Here is a 14293-nt window from a genome sequence, read left to right as displayed (position 1 = left end):
TAGTAGTAGTAGTAGTAGTAGTAGTAGTGTGTGGTGGCGCCCTACCTCCATAGGCATCAGTGAATTGTGCCCGAGTACATAAGAACGTTGGACAGCACTGATCTACTGATATTATACACTACATAGTGTCAAGCCGATCACAGTGGCCGCGCGATCTAAGGCTGTGGCCACACGAGCGCACGAAGTACGTCCGTTGCAACGAACGTACTTTATGACGGACATTGCTAAGGACACCACACAGTTGCAGAATGCGGTGCGTAGTTTTTTGTCTGCAATGGAGCCAGAAGAAAGCGTAGCATTCGCCTCTCTTGTTCGTTACAACGGACGCATTTTGTGCGCTCGTGTGGCCCCAGCCTAAGGCTTCCTTCTCTCGAACGCTGGGCTCATGGTTTCCAATACCAGTCGAGGTATGAATGTCTGTGTGCGTTTAATCTGTGCTTTGTTAGGTAGCGGCCTTGCGACGGGCTGATTCCCCGTCTAAGGAATCCTACCGACTCTGTACAGGATAAAGCGGCCATTCATACTTTCTATGATCACATTCGCATGTAATTCCTACACATACGAATGTAAGGAGCACAGAAAAATAAAAACATTGCCCAGAGTACTGCTTCCCGTACTGTGCTCTAGTTTCTGCAAGTTTTCTTTAAAACTGACAGTCGGGCCCACATGCTTATACTAAACCCCCTGAGTTCTGGGTGCGTGACAAGTCTCCACGCCCCTGCACGCTAACCTCTAATAACAGACTTACTGTAGAATAGCCATGGCGTTCCTTATGATCAAGCTGATACAGAAGTTAATTCAGACACGCGGGTGAACCACCCATTTCCCATTCACACACGAGGATCTCTGGATGGCGACACGAGGCACAGAGGAATCTGTTACCATTATGATGTGCTAAGCCCCATTTGATGATGATAGAAAGAAATCATCCCTTTACTATAAATTAATTTACATTGGAAGGTATGATAAATTCATGGAGGTAGGCCTAGGCCCACTGGGGCTGTAATGCCAAGGAAGGAAGGTATGGTAGGCATGGGGAAGATGGAAATTGCATGCAAATTTTAGTTTCAAATCCTGAAGTGAAGAGAATGTTTAGGAGACGTAAGAGTACGTGAGGTACAACACTAAAATGAATCTTAAACAGAATACGAGAGTCTGGACTGAATTCAGAGGCTCGGGTATAGACAAAAGTTTGACGTAATCCAACTTTAAACGTTTCAACCAGATTAAAAATGCTCGACACAAAAGTAAAAATAAAATATTTTTATGTTGTGCTTCTTTTGGGATAGGAAGAATACTTTCATGTATTTTCCTGCTGACTGCGAATGCAGTTAATTTAAAATTACTATATATCATATTCGAAATGCGATCTTGGCGCAGTTTATCACGTGGATTACTGAACGACAGAATTTACGTGGGATCGCAATCTTTTATCATTCATTGAACGCAATAACGTCTTCTTAGCCTTCTTGATAAAGAAAGAAGCATTGTAATGTCATGTACGTTTGTCCGCCTGTGTGTTCCTTCTAAAACTTCGCAATAAATTGACGTATTTTCATGAAATTTGGGATGCGCATGATGCCGTTAGAGACAAACTCTTCTTTGTACTTTATAGTTCCCTACCATAAATAAAACAAACATGACAGTCATATAGTCCTATGAGATGGGAATATCACTAATGTCATATGCAACCACACTGACCTACGCAGTGGGTTCGCGAAACACAGTTTGAAAACTACTGGTTTAAAAGAAAGTGACATGCTTTTTCACCAAAACATCTTGTTTTCCTTGATCTTGCGAGTTTATATGTAGTGTTCTGTTTTATCAAAAGGAATAATCACACACGGTTTTCCTCGCTTGTAACAGTGATACGTGAATTCTGCATTTCAAACAGTTCTCGCAAGGCAGAGTTGCGTTAGCGAGCTGCTAGGTTCAGGTCCTTCGCCGGTGTCACGTGACTTAATATTTGCTCTACGAACTGTGGAACGGCCTTTTCAATACGGGGGTCCCCCTACCGCCAGCTCCACCACAGAGAGCTCCGGGCTTAACAGCATGACCTCTTTTGTATCAGAATAAATGCAGACGGGAGTCTTTCTGTGGTTCTTGTTTCATGTCACGACGCCTTTCTAACTACTTTGTTTAAACCAATTAATCTCTTATATGGGCATCGTCAGGATTATTTTTCAAGAGAGGGAACGGGGTGCACGAAGAAGAGGAGAGAAGAAGAATGTATATAGGATTTTGTTTGGGAAGCCAGAGGGAGNCGCCTTTCTAACTACTTTGTTTAAACCAATTAATCTCTTATATGGGTATCGTCATGATTATTTTTCAAGAGAGGGAACGGGGTGCACGAAGAAGGGAGAAGAAGAATGTATATAGGATTTTGTTTGGGAAGCCAGAGGGAAAGAGACCACTAGGAAGGCCCAGACGTAGGTTGGAAGATAATATTAAGATGGATCTTAGAGAAATAGGATGGTGTGGTATGGACTGGATTGATCTTGCTCAGGATAGGGACCAGTGGAGGGCCCTTGCGAACACAGTAAAGAACCTTCGGGTTCCATAGAATGTTGGGAAATTCTTGAGTACTGGTACAACTGGCGGCTTCTGAAGAAGGGCTCAGCTCCATGGAGTCAGTCAGTCAGTCAGTCGCAACCCTTACGCTATTATATAAGTTATATATTTTACTATTTATATGTACATGCAAGAGAGCTCTTAAGGTTTTGTATGCATTTATATAAACCAGTCGCAAGTCAGAAAGTTGAAACTGTTTCAGTATCTAATGAATCTAACTATGTGAACCAAGTCCTAATGTCAATGAAAGAGTCACGACTTCTGTTCACAATTAATGACTCACGAATGATACAACCAACATAATTATCATTACACAAATTAAGAGACCCCATGGCCGTGGACTGACGAGGAAGCTGATGTTATCAAATCGATGGCCATCATTTTAATTTCCGTGCAAAATGACTCACGGTATATTTATATTCCATTTATCAAAGCTGCTTTTGTGTGTCAATGAGCCTGGTTTATTGGCGAGACCACCAAATGAAATACAGACCTATAATATGGATCCATCAGTTCTGAACCTGATATAGGAATGGAATGTACAGACAGACAGTGGAAAGAAGAGAAAATGGAGGAAGCAAAGGAAGGCAGAAGGAAATAAATAAATAAATAAAGAAGAAGGAACAAAGGACGAAGAAAGAAAGGAAGCAAACGTGAATTGTACAACTAGAGGGAAACAAAATTAGGGAAACTTCCAAGAAAATTAATATTTAGATTATATAAGTTAGTGATTGGGCTACTTAAGGAAGCTGTAAAACAGCAAACATTTATTTCCAAGCGATGGAAATCGTGTGCGATGAACTAGAATATATTTGGAAGAAAATGGTCATGACCACTTTGAAGGCACTGTCATTTGTGACATTCGGTGTCCTAGCTGAGATTTGAACTGGGTACCTCATGAATGCGAGTCCGACGTAACACTTCTACAGTGGACCTAACATCCTTGTATAAGTTCAGCTGCATAATCTGAGAAGGTTAATCAGAACAGCTACAATAAATAGGAAGATGAGGTAGTATCGGTACGACGTGTAGCGGAGTTTGAAACTAAGCAGAATTGCCTCTCTCTTCACTTAAACTTCTCATTCTAGGGATGCATTTCTAAGGAGGATATGACTCACTAACTAACTAACCCCAAGGGGTACAGTCTTTCTTGAGAAGGTTATAGTCAAGAAAACAAATCATGGTATAAGCCTACAGCATTAATATCGTTTAGTTTTCAACCGTTATCTTTAAATTATTTATGTTGGTAGTTACGTATAAAGATATGTACGAGTGAGAGTCACCACATAGGTCACAGATGGATATAAAACGTAAAACATGTGATATTCGAACTTGGAAACATTCATTTCTCAACACCAACATTTACATTTATCCCGTATCTTTACCAAATGCGTCGAAACCCGCAGCACAGAAGTCTTTTGGCTGTTGTCTCAGCGACCAGCACCTCCGTTTCGACCTCTTTGTCGTTAGCGAAACGTTTACCACCAAGGTGTTCTTTTTAGTGTACCAAAGAGACGCGACAAACACTTCCCACCCTAATCAGGAAACATTTATTTATGAATATCCTTTGCCTTGAGTACTTGTGTCCATAAAAGAACGCACAACAGATTGGTGCTCTTCGGTAGTATAAATTTTAAGCACGGTCGCCAATATGACCACTGAAACCAAACTCTGAACGTGCACATGCGCATCTGCTACCTACACTATCATAAAGCTGGACTGTGCTGCTACCTAGTGATACACATAGAAAATCTATTACATCCATTACAGCTGTTTTACTTCCATTTGTGGCCTAATTACGGACTCTCCCGCCTACATAAATTATGTTATAAGACATTTAGTCATAATAAATACACACGGCTGTAGGCTCATAAATTATTAGACTTGCTAAAGTGACAGAATTGATAACAAACCCTTAGAAGAGAATGAGTTAATTGTCATAATCTGAATTGAACGAAATTGTAATTTTAGCTCTGCTTACGTTATATGTTCCTTAACAGTTCCTTATTGAAGTTATTTTGTTGTTGTCTCACTCGCATTTAAAACCATGCAGTACCTGCTCACATTTGAGCTGAGATCCATTTTATCCGTACTAAAAAGGATTATAATAGATTTGGTCATTTGGTGACGTTTTGTCAGCTTCTGGGGTAATTTAATGAAAAGTGGAAAGACGATTATATGCGACATTAACTGGAACTGATCCGAGAGGAAGTGGTCATGGCCTGTTTAAACGTATCGTCATAGCATATTCTGGAGTGATCGAGAAAAGTCACGGAAGCCCCCACGTCCGCCCCAGACAGAATAGCTACCAATATTCTTCAGAGGACCATCTAAATTCGAATCAATACTGGCAAGCGCTCTGGTGCAAAATTCGATCACAGCAAGACGGTTTAGCGGCAGTGCGTCTCATATGTGTATAGACATCCGGTTCGAATTTATTCTGAGATACCGCCTGATCTTGCTGTTAATTTTCGTGGTCTTTCTCAGTTTCTCCAGCCGAATGTCGGGGTGGTATCCTTAAAAACGAGTATATCGACATCTTGTTCCTCAGTCCCTCGAGTTGTTTCATCATACATAATCATTCTTTCGTAGCATTAAATACCAAACAGCTTTCTTCAGTTGATATAATGCCATTAAACAATTTACCAACCTACCTACCAAGCTGCACTCATTTCGGAGAAGACGAACGTGATGTTAAACCGGAGGGAACGAATGAACAGCATGATAACCTACGCAGGAAGTTACGGAGAGACGGCAATACGTACAGAAAGAAGAAAACAATAAAGAAATCTGTATAGGCACACAAATGATGAATTATTTCGAAGAAAATAAATTCAAGAGCTGTATTCCGTATCAGCTGACACAGCCGAACGCTTTGTTTCCTCAAACTTGACGCCACAGAGATTCGCTTCTGGAAGAAATTGTTGTGTATAGATCAGAAGCGGACTTGGTCGAGTTGGATTATTGATCTGGCTGGGGTACCACCCGAAGGGCGCCACCACCGCTGCACCAAAAGCGGACGTGATTGATGAACTCTGTACATAGAACGAAGGCACAAAGGCAGTTTGTTAAGTCAAAGTAAAACGTCTGTTGCAACAGAACTAGGCCTATATTACAATCAAAACTTGGAGGTACGATATATCAGAAATTTGACAAAGCGATATAAATAGCCCAGTTCAAATACATGCATCCGTCAGTTTGTAAAACCAAGAAACGAAACCGTAACATTATTTTGTTAGAGTCGTTATTCTGGTTACAAAGTTCGATTAAAACTTCATAAAAGTAATTAAATGCGACTGTATTTACTACATTAGTGAAGAGAGGCCTATACGTCTTACGGCGACAGTTTTCCTCTTTGTGTCAAATAACTGTTAAGCACTCGTTTTTCAAGAAGCCTGATCCATTTAGCAAGGGTCTGTGATCCAGGAGACACAACTGCTGACGGCCGCAGCAGGTTCCTGAAGTTCGTAGGAGAAGAACATAGAGGCAGCTCTTTCACTTTTATCACAGCTTACAAACTTAAAAAAAACACAGTGTGACATGTCTAACCGTTGCTGGGCAACGGAAGGTGAACAGTTATAACGAAGACAGACCCTTGATAAATGGTCGGTTGCCAAGTTACACAACAGTAAGGAAAGCGGTGTTTCTCCGTACCGTGCCGAGTAGAGCCGAAGTGAACCGAGCCGAGACGAGCCGAAGCGCGCTGGTTGCTACGCAGCAATAAACAACTCTAGGCAGCGTTGCCCAGCAACGCCTGTAAACACGACGTTTACGCAACAGTGAAGCGATGTGGGTTCTCCGCTTTCCGACTGAGGGTTTATAAGGGAGACTGGAATGCGTAAGGAGTGAGTTAAAATGTAGCAGCCGCCGAAGACAGTTGAAGTCTTATCAGTCGCCGGGTTCACTTGTAGCGAGTGAATTGTGAACTTGAAGAAGTCAGTTGAAATATAGCAGCAGTCGCGGGAAGAATAACCGAACGCGTGGTTGGAAGATTTTATGTGATAATCCGTGATAGTGTGCGATAACTGAGAAGTCAGCCAGTGAAGACTTACTGTGTGCCGTAGTACAGTTATATTGGGAGTGTGTAATTCAGAGAGACTTGGATAGCCCCCGCGTTTTATATACATGAAGACTACTGAAGATAGAGTGACTAGATTAGTGTGTAGGGTTTGTAAATTGTGTAAACCCGTAACAGTGTTGTAAGTATTTGTAGCTACGACATGTAGGTTGTTAAATAAACCAATTAACAATCTGAACGGCGTCTTCAGTAGCAAAACACGTTACAATATACTAAAAACCACATAAGTATTTTGGCTGTATCAGTAATACTTTGGTTTCTATAAAATGTTGAAAGTGTATTTCTTTTAGAGTAACCATGTATTTAGTGATGTTATATTTCCGTTTTTAATTCATACATACGCATTTTCTTGTTCTGATCAATATGCTTCCATGACACCTGTCGCGCTCCACCCACCCAAGTTTCGTCTCTGGGTTTTCATAAAAAATATAATTATACTGTGACATGACGCCTGAAAGCCGGAATAGTGGAGCCAGAGCGGAAGTCCATTGCTAGCAACGGCTCGCCAAGCATGTCCCCGCTGAAACGAATAGACATGGAATAATCCATTGCTATGCAACAGTTCGCAAGGACGTTTCCGCTGCAAAGGTTAAACACAGAAAAACAACAGCAGAGAATCTGAAAGATATGGTGACTTCTATTCGATTCGCCTGGAAGTTAGTTCAGTCCAGGAGATTTCAGTCGCTAGTGATTCTTCGTCGGTCATTCATCACTGTGGAAGCGAAGACACTCGTAGTCCAGTAAGGTATGGAGCGAGTCTTAAGACAGTCACTAATTGTGAACCGTTATAATTGATTGTAATTGTAATAGCAGCGCCAATAAACCCAATCATGCAATCCAGAACCCGTTATATTCGTCACGGAACCCCGGACACGTGGCAATATTTCATTGCTTTGGAAGATTTTTTGCGGGTAATATAGACAGAATTCTGAAACATTTAAATTTATTTTAAGGCAGGAAAAATATACGGAGCCTTCGTTTCAATCTGTGATACATTGGACTGAGTCACACAGTTACCATCAGCTTCTGGACATGCAGTTGCTGTGCCTCCAATCGTTGCGCCGGATACGTCTGTCTAAAGCTAATGCTCTAGACCCGAATTCTGAAGGTGCTCAGTTCGAATCTCGGCCGGGACACCAGTTTTCCTGTGGTTTTCCTCAGTCTCTTCTGGAAAACTCCGGGAAAGTACTTCGATTAGGCTACAGCCGCTTCCTCCAGATCCTTTCCCGTTCATCAGTCAGCCTGCCACCCGACGTTATGTGGCCTCGCTGCCGAAAACGTCGTTACAGCGACGGCGGTTACACGGCTGCCAGAGTCGTGAGGGGGTAAAATGTGGTCATGAGTTCAGTCGGACGCGGAACCAAGAATGACTGTGCTGGCGAGGACTAGCAGCAATTTACCCGACCGACCGTCGTTAAATAAGCCACAAAATTAAATAAATCCTATAATCTACCTCAACCATATCCTTATAATCCCGTTCGTTGCTAGAATCAGTATGAAAGAAAGAAAATGGAAACACAAACGTGAATGCCACTAATTGCTGTGACTCATTCTGTGTACGGAGTCGTCAAATTAACTCACACGGAGGTCATGTGTACCTGTCCATGCTTGTCTGTCCGTTCAGTGTTTCTTCTCCAAAAATGAGTAACGTATTTAGATTAAACCTGGTGTGTCTCCGTGATGGGGCACGCGGTAGCGTAGTTAGTTGAGGCGCTATGCTACAAGCCGAAAGGTCATGGGTTCGATTCTCGATGTCATTGGATTTATTTCAGTCGACCTAATCCTTCCAGCCGCACTATCATCCTGGGGTCAACTCAGCCTCTAACAGAAATGAGTACCAGGAATCTTCATGGGAGTAAAGGGCGGCCGGCGCCTAAGGCTGACAGCCTCATCGCCAACTGTGAGCCGATTCTGTAGGAAATGTGGGAGCCTCGACGTCTCACAACCATATGGACCTCCACGGCCTGTTACATGGAAAGCTTTACACCTTCTTTATTTCTTTGTGGTAGGTTTATTCTAAAAACTGAAAGAATTTCAATTCTGTCTGTATCGTCTGAAAGTAAGTAATCCTTCTTCACGTGTGCTCAAACTTTAAAAAAACTGCTTATCTTACAAAATAATGAACGACATATAAGGACTACCTCATTAAGATCTGTAACATTATCAGTTAGAGGCACACATGAATGGATGTAACGAAAGAAAAGGGTAAACATTTGACCACTTTAAGGTATAACGGGCCTAAGTAGATTGAAAGATATAATCTTCCCTTTACCCTCTGCGATTCTCGGCGACACTTTCGCACTTTGTCGATGTTTTCGTAACCGAATTCCGAGACAGTGCCTTCTAATAGGCCACAACGCCTTCCTTCGCAGTCTATCCCTATTAACAAATCGTGCATAATTAACCTCTCATTCGACGTTCTTCTGTTGATTTCGTTTTATGTTTTTACGGCCCTTTCAGCAATCCATTCATCCGTCCGTATTGCGTCACTAAAACACACGTTATTCATTCTTCCAGTGCCTTCGCTACTAAATACACTCAGAAGTTGAATCATTCCCAATAAATAACCCACAAGTCGAACATTCCGGCGATAGGCTACTTGCCAAAATGCTTTCTGTACGACAACTGAGCTGTGTGCGCGTGCTAGAGGGTGTGCAAGGTTCGGTATACCCAGTAATACAATGGCAGTCTGTGTCATAGCTGGAATTTTCAGAGGATGAAGCCCACACAGTACCAGATTTACCTCGACACGGATTACCAAAAATAGCCGGATCGAACAGAAACACACAAAGAAAAAGAAGGCTACGCGACCAGTTCTTGAAAGTATTATACGTGTTTTTCTTTGTACACCTCCTTCCTGCATAAATTCCCAGTAGTACATGGAATAGAGAAGATGGGGAGGAGTGGGGTGATAAATGCGACGCAGGGAGCACCCCTGTGACGTATGATGTGTCCGCTCGGCGATCCAGTAACACAACATTCCACATCAGGTTAGCCACCTCCCAATGAGAACGTAGGCGCCAGGCCATTTATATACGATAGGTTGTACGGGGTACTCGCTAGTTGGTCGACATCCACCAGACGTTGCTGAGCCGGATTTGCAGAACCCAACTTTACCATCTGATTACTAGGTAACAAGTTCTACTCACATTCTGGCTTGGGCTATGATGGAGCATTATCTTCTTGGTTATGTCGTGTAGTTCGAAAGGTGCCGCCTGCTGCTACTGTGGTTTCTTGCTTTAATTATTCTTCAACCCTGAAAATGTAGGCAATGTGTTCCTCCGCAGCGTCGCGTTCTGTCCAGACTACAGGGCGTTACAACCCAGAATACCACACACATTCTTCATAGTTACCGCTGTGAGAACCTCAAATCCAACACTCTCATAAGTGGGTGGGACCAAAATCAGCTTAATGAATTACAGCTACTATTGCCAATCCTAGCTGATTACGGCAGCCGGGACAGCTCAGTCGGTATAGTGAGTATGCTACGGGCTAGACAACCGGGATTCGATTCCCTGCAGGGGCAAGAGATTTTTCTCTTCTACAGAGTCCAGACCTTCCCTGGGGCCTACCCAGCCTTCTATTCAGTGGGTTCCGGGGACTATCCCCGATGTAAAGCTGCAGGGGCGCGAAGTAGGCCACGGCCTTCTACTGTCGAAATTAATAACGGTGGAGCTATATCTCCACTCCCCCACATGCCTTCATGTCATAGTGCATGCTCTATCTTTTCCACACCCATCAAAATGTCGCAAAGATTTCTCCCACCCCTGTAATTTTATGATATCTTGAGTCATGTCCTCTACTAAATTTCCGTAGCATGCAAAGAGGTTAGCCTCTTTCCAATTAAAAATGTAATATATATCCCTGTCATTTCATAAATCTTGAGGTCCTGGAGTCATTTAAACGTCGGAAACTAACTAATCACTGTCCCTTCCCTAACTCTGGTTTAACTTTGTAATTCCGTATGGGTTCATGGTGTCGGGACATTGGGCTGTAATATTAGATAAGAATACTACAAGAAACTAATGGTTTAACTAACACATTTTGTCCGGTTCTTGCTAAGAAGTTGCTGGCCAGATTTACGTTTGCCGGCCTTGCATGGAATATAGTGTACATTTCGGTAAACACATTCTATTTTGTGGTGAGTATTCGCTTTTAATGGATGGAATACACGCTCAGCTAGCCAACTGGCAATCATTATCGCTCAACCAACTACTCGTATCCTGAGTCACGACAACAGTCGTCGCGAGGTCTAAGGCACGAAGTGTCTTCGCCCGGTCAAACACTGTGATCGTGCGTTCGAATCCCACTCGAGGGATGTATGTATGCGACGTTTTTTCTGTGTTTGTGCTGCCTTTTGCAGGGAGCGACAGGCTGATTCCCCGTCCAAGGAGTCCTACCAATGTTCTGTAAGATTCAGTTTCAGATTCGTTCTGAATTGGAGCAGGCCACGGGGCCTAATCTGTGAAAGGAAGAAATATACTACTACTACCACTACTACTACTACTACTACTACTACTAGTAGTAGTAGTAGTAGTAGTAGTAGTAGTAGTAGCAGTAGTTGTGGTGTCTCTTTCTATCCGTTAGCACTAAAACCTAAAATAATTTTCAGCCACAGCACAAATCGAAGCAAAATCAATAAAAATACTGTCAGGCGTATGAGTGCCTAAAGACTGAGTTTGGATTGGTAATTGGGTTTATTGACTATTAACAGATCGTAACTACAAATGATTATAGCTCTATCGCTAATTCACACACACTGCAGTTCATTACAGCACGTACTAAGTCTTCTCAGTCCGCTGTGTTTTCACCACTTGTTGCCAGGTAACGGCTTCCAACAGCGGACGTTCCCCTTACACTGGATTCCCGAACTATCCCCGTGTCTCAGCTACTAACTTCTAGCAGCAACAGCTGTCCTCATAGTAAAATTATGTATGTAAACTAGCTGAAACTAAGCATCTGCAGGAAAAAACAAAATAGTCACATAATTTCCTCAACCACAAGTATTTGCTGCTAATGACGAAGACACATTTGTTTTGTGCTACTATATGCAGTCCTAGAAATACTAAGCGTTTTTTAGCTGCACGCTGAGTCAGACTTAAGGCCCACGACAGGAGTTAGAAATCTAGTCATACACGTATTTTACCATGTATTTAAAATACACAACTGCCCAACTAACTAAACAACATACGTTCTGATAATAGAACCTGAAGTTTCAACACGCCAACACGGAATCCTACCACTGAACCCAATACTCAGCCATTTCAATGCTTTCTGCTCCCTCCAAAACTCTGTAGGCATTTATTTTTTCATGTCCAAATAACATGTCCAGGCTGTCGTAATACCCTCTGATTCATCCACCCTAGCAATGCAATATGAGGTGTATGAATTACGAATTAATTGTTTACATACAACGGTAAAGTTGCCCCTGGGCTTAATTAAATAACTCCACGTCGTGAAGACGTATGAGGGAATGGAGGTATAGCTCCGCCATTCTTGATCTTGGCACTAGAAGTGAGTGAGTGGTCAACTATCGCCCCGGCCGCTCTACCCGCGTGGAAAAGACACCCCAGTGCCCATTGGCTAGAAAGCTGAGTGCGCCCCAGAGCCGGTCTCGATGCTGTGGAGAAGAGAAAATTTCCTTGCCCCTGCCGTAAATCGAATCCCGGTTGCCCAGTTCGTAGCCCGTCGCTATACAGATTGAGCTGTCCTGGCTCATATTAATTGACATTAATTTGTTATGTTTATGCAATATGTTATATTCTCAAAACCGCAAATATTTCTTGGACACCGTGTCTTCATATGCTTCCGATGTCACCGTCTGTCTCTTCGGCTCGGGAAACGGGTACCTTCTCATATCCGCTTGCTGAAAGTTTTTCTATTTTTCTTTTCTGTTCTGAGAAGAATGCAACCTTATTTCTCAGTTATATTTAATCTCAAAACACTGCCAGCCTGCTCCCGTCCCTAAACTTAGAATATTTATGTCACTGTGTGAATCACGAACAAATGGAACCTCAGTCCCATAAAACTGTACTTGCTGGATCTGAAAATAGCGACAGCCCAAGACAGGAAAGTAACTGGGGAGTTGGAACGATTACATAACGAGAAGCTTCATAATTTGTACTCTTCACATAATATTATTATGGAGGATGAGATGGACATGTAGAAAATGTGGGTAAAGATAAAGCTGTCGCTGTACTTAACTAATTAAGAACTATGCCATTAAGACGTATGGAGGAGCGGATGCATAAATCCACCATTCCTGACCTTAGTGTATATGGGAGATATGTGAAACGAAAAATTAAAATAGGATAGGGTCCAGTGAGTTATTTTAGGACACTGTTGGAAGCTAGACTGTAAAACTGTAGCGTCCAGACGCGGGCTCTTGTGAACACGGTAATGAACCTTGGGATACCACAAAGGGGTTGAGAAATCTTTGACCAAATCAACGGCTGTCAGTCTCTCAAAACGGACTTCGCTCCATGACATCAGTTAGTACGTAGATAGTGAGTAGGAGTGAAATTATACACAGTCCGTTGAAAGGACGACAACGACGCTGATAATGATGATGACATCGATATTTTGATCCCTCTGAAGAGCATACTATTGCCTAAGTCTTCAAGGTCACCGTATAAGCTTTTTAAATTCGAACGAGATATGGACGACGGTGATAACTAGGGACCGGATTTTTATGCCCTAAAAATCCCTTAAATATGTATGCATTTATGCATGAAAAAACTTCCGAAATATGCACATAAAAATTTATACCAAATATTAAAATTGATTTACATTATTTTAAGACAAACAAATCAATATTTAAGTTAATTTTGTGTAATCACTGAATGATTCACTTGCAATAAAAAGCTATACTTAAATAGAAATCATGCAACAAAGCCAACATATTTCATTACAAATTTAAAAAACCAATGGTACTCACATTTAGCTCTCCGAACTTTCAACCTCTCTTCTGTTGCAGTTCACAATTACTAAATGTTTTATGTTTTCCATAGTTAGTCGCCTCCTATTGTCTCGTAAGATGTCCTTATAGCGGGAAAAACTTCTTTCCACCTCACAGTAACTTAGGAGCGCATGTACAAAAACCGCTATTTGCTCCACTGTTAGTGATTTTTTACTTGGCAGTTCAGTACGTTCACCGGCTAAAATTTCTTCAATTTCACAAATTGGTTCATATCCTGGATTTTTTTAAAGAATGCTGTGTCCTCTTTACTTTACTACTTCACCAACTCTTCCAGGAACCGAATTCAATTTGGAAACAGTGGTTCTGAACACACTTGTATTGCCTCCAGTGAGGAAATGGCGGATGGAGGATGAGATAAGTGAGCAGATATAGAGGAGAGATTAGTTTCTAGTTCTGCGTTTTTTAGCACATCTTGGTCAATTTGAATTGATGCTGCACTTTTTGGATCAAATGTATTCACGACATTCCTGTTTCTAAATGTTCGGTATAATAACTCGCTGCACACAGCCACGTGTCCCAGCGCGTTAAAATTGGTTCTGGCGGAAGTGGAACGCTCGGTGTTATTGCTTTAAAGGCTTCTTTTCTGTATGGCGCTTTAATAAATACCTTCTTCACAGAAGACACCAACTTGTCAACAAGCGGAAAATTTGCACGAATCGTTTCTG

At 42.1% G+C, this 14293-nt stretch overlaps 1 protein-coding gene across 2 annotated transcripts in view; it reads left to right on the top strand.

Moving 5' to 3' along the window:
• Positions 1 to 14293, top strand: part of LOC111864610 — a 219445-nt gene that overhangs the window by 6816 nt on the left and 198336 nt on the right. The window contains exon 1 of one of the 2 annotated variants that reach the window (XM_023851977.2): positions 9724 to 9780. The exons of the other annotated variant lie outside the window; for it this stretch is intronic. The gene's annotated coding sequence lies outside the window, so the exon portion shown is untranslated. Of the gene's footprint in view, positions 1 to 9723; positions 9781 to 14293 lie in introns of those variants that run through there. 2 annotated transcript variants of the gene reach the window in all.

This window comes from Cryptotermes secundus, unplaced genomic scaffold (assembly GCF_002891405.2).
Source record: "Cryptotermes secundus unplaced genomic scaffold, Csec_1.0 scaffold7, whole genome shotgun sequence".
Classification (NCBI taxonomy): domain Eukaryota; kingdom Metazoa; phylum Arthropoda; class Insecta; order Blattodea; family Kalotermitidae; genus Cryptotermes; species Cryptotermes secundus.
The sequence above is the reverse complement of the archived record's forward strand: the minus strand, read 5'-3'. Positions and strand labels throughout refer to the sequence as shown.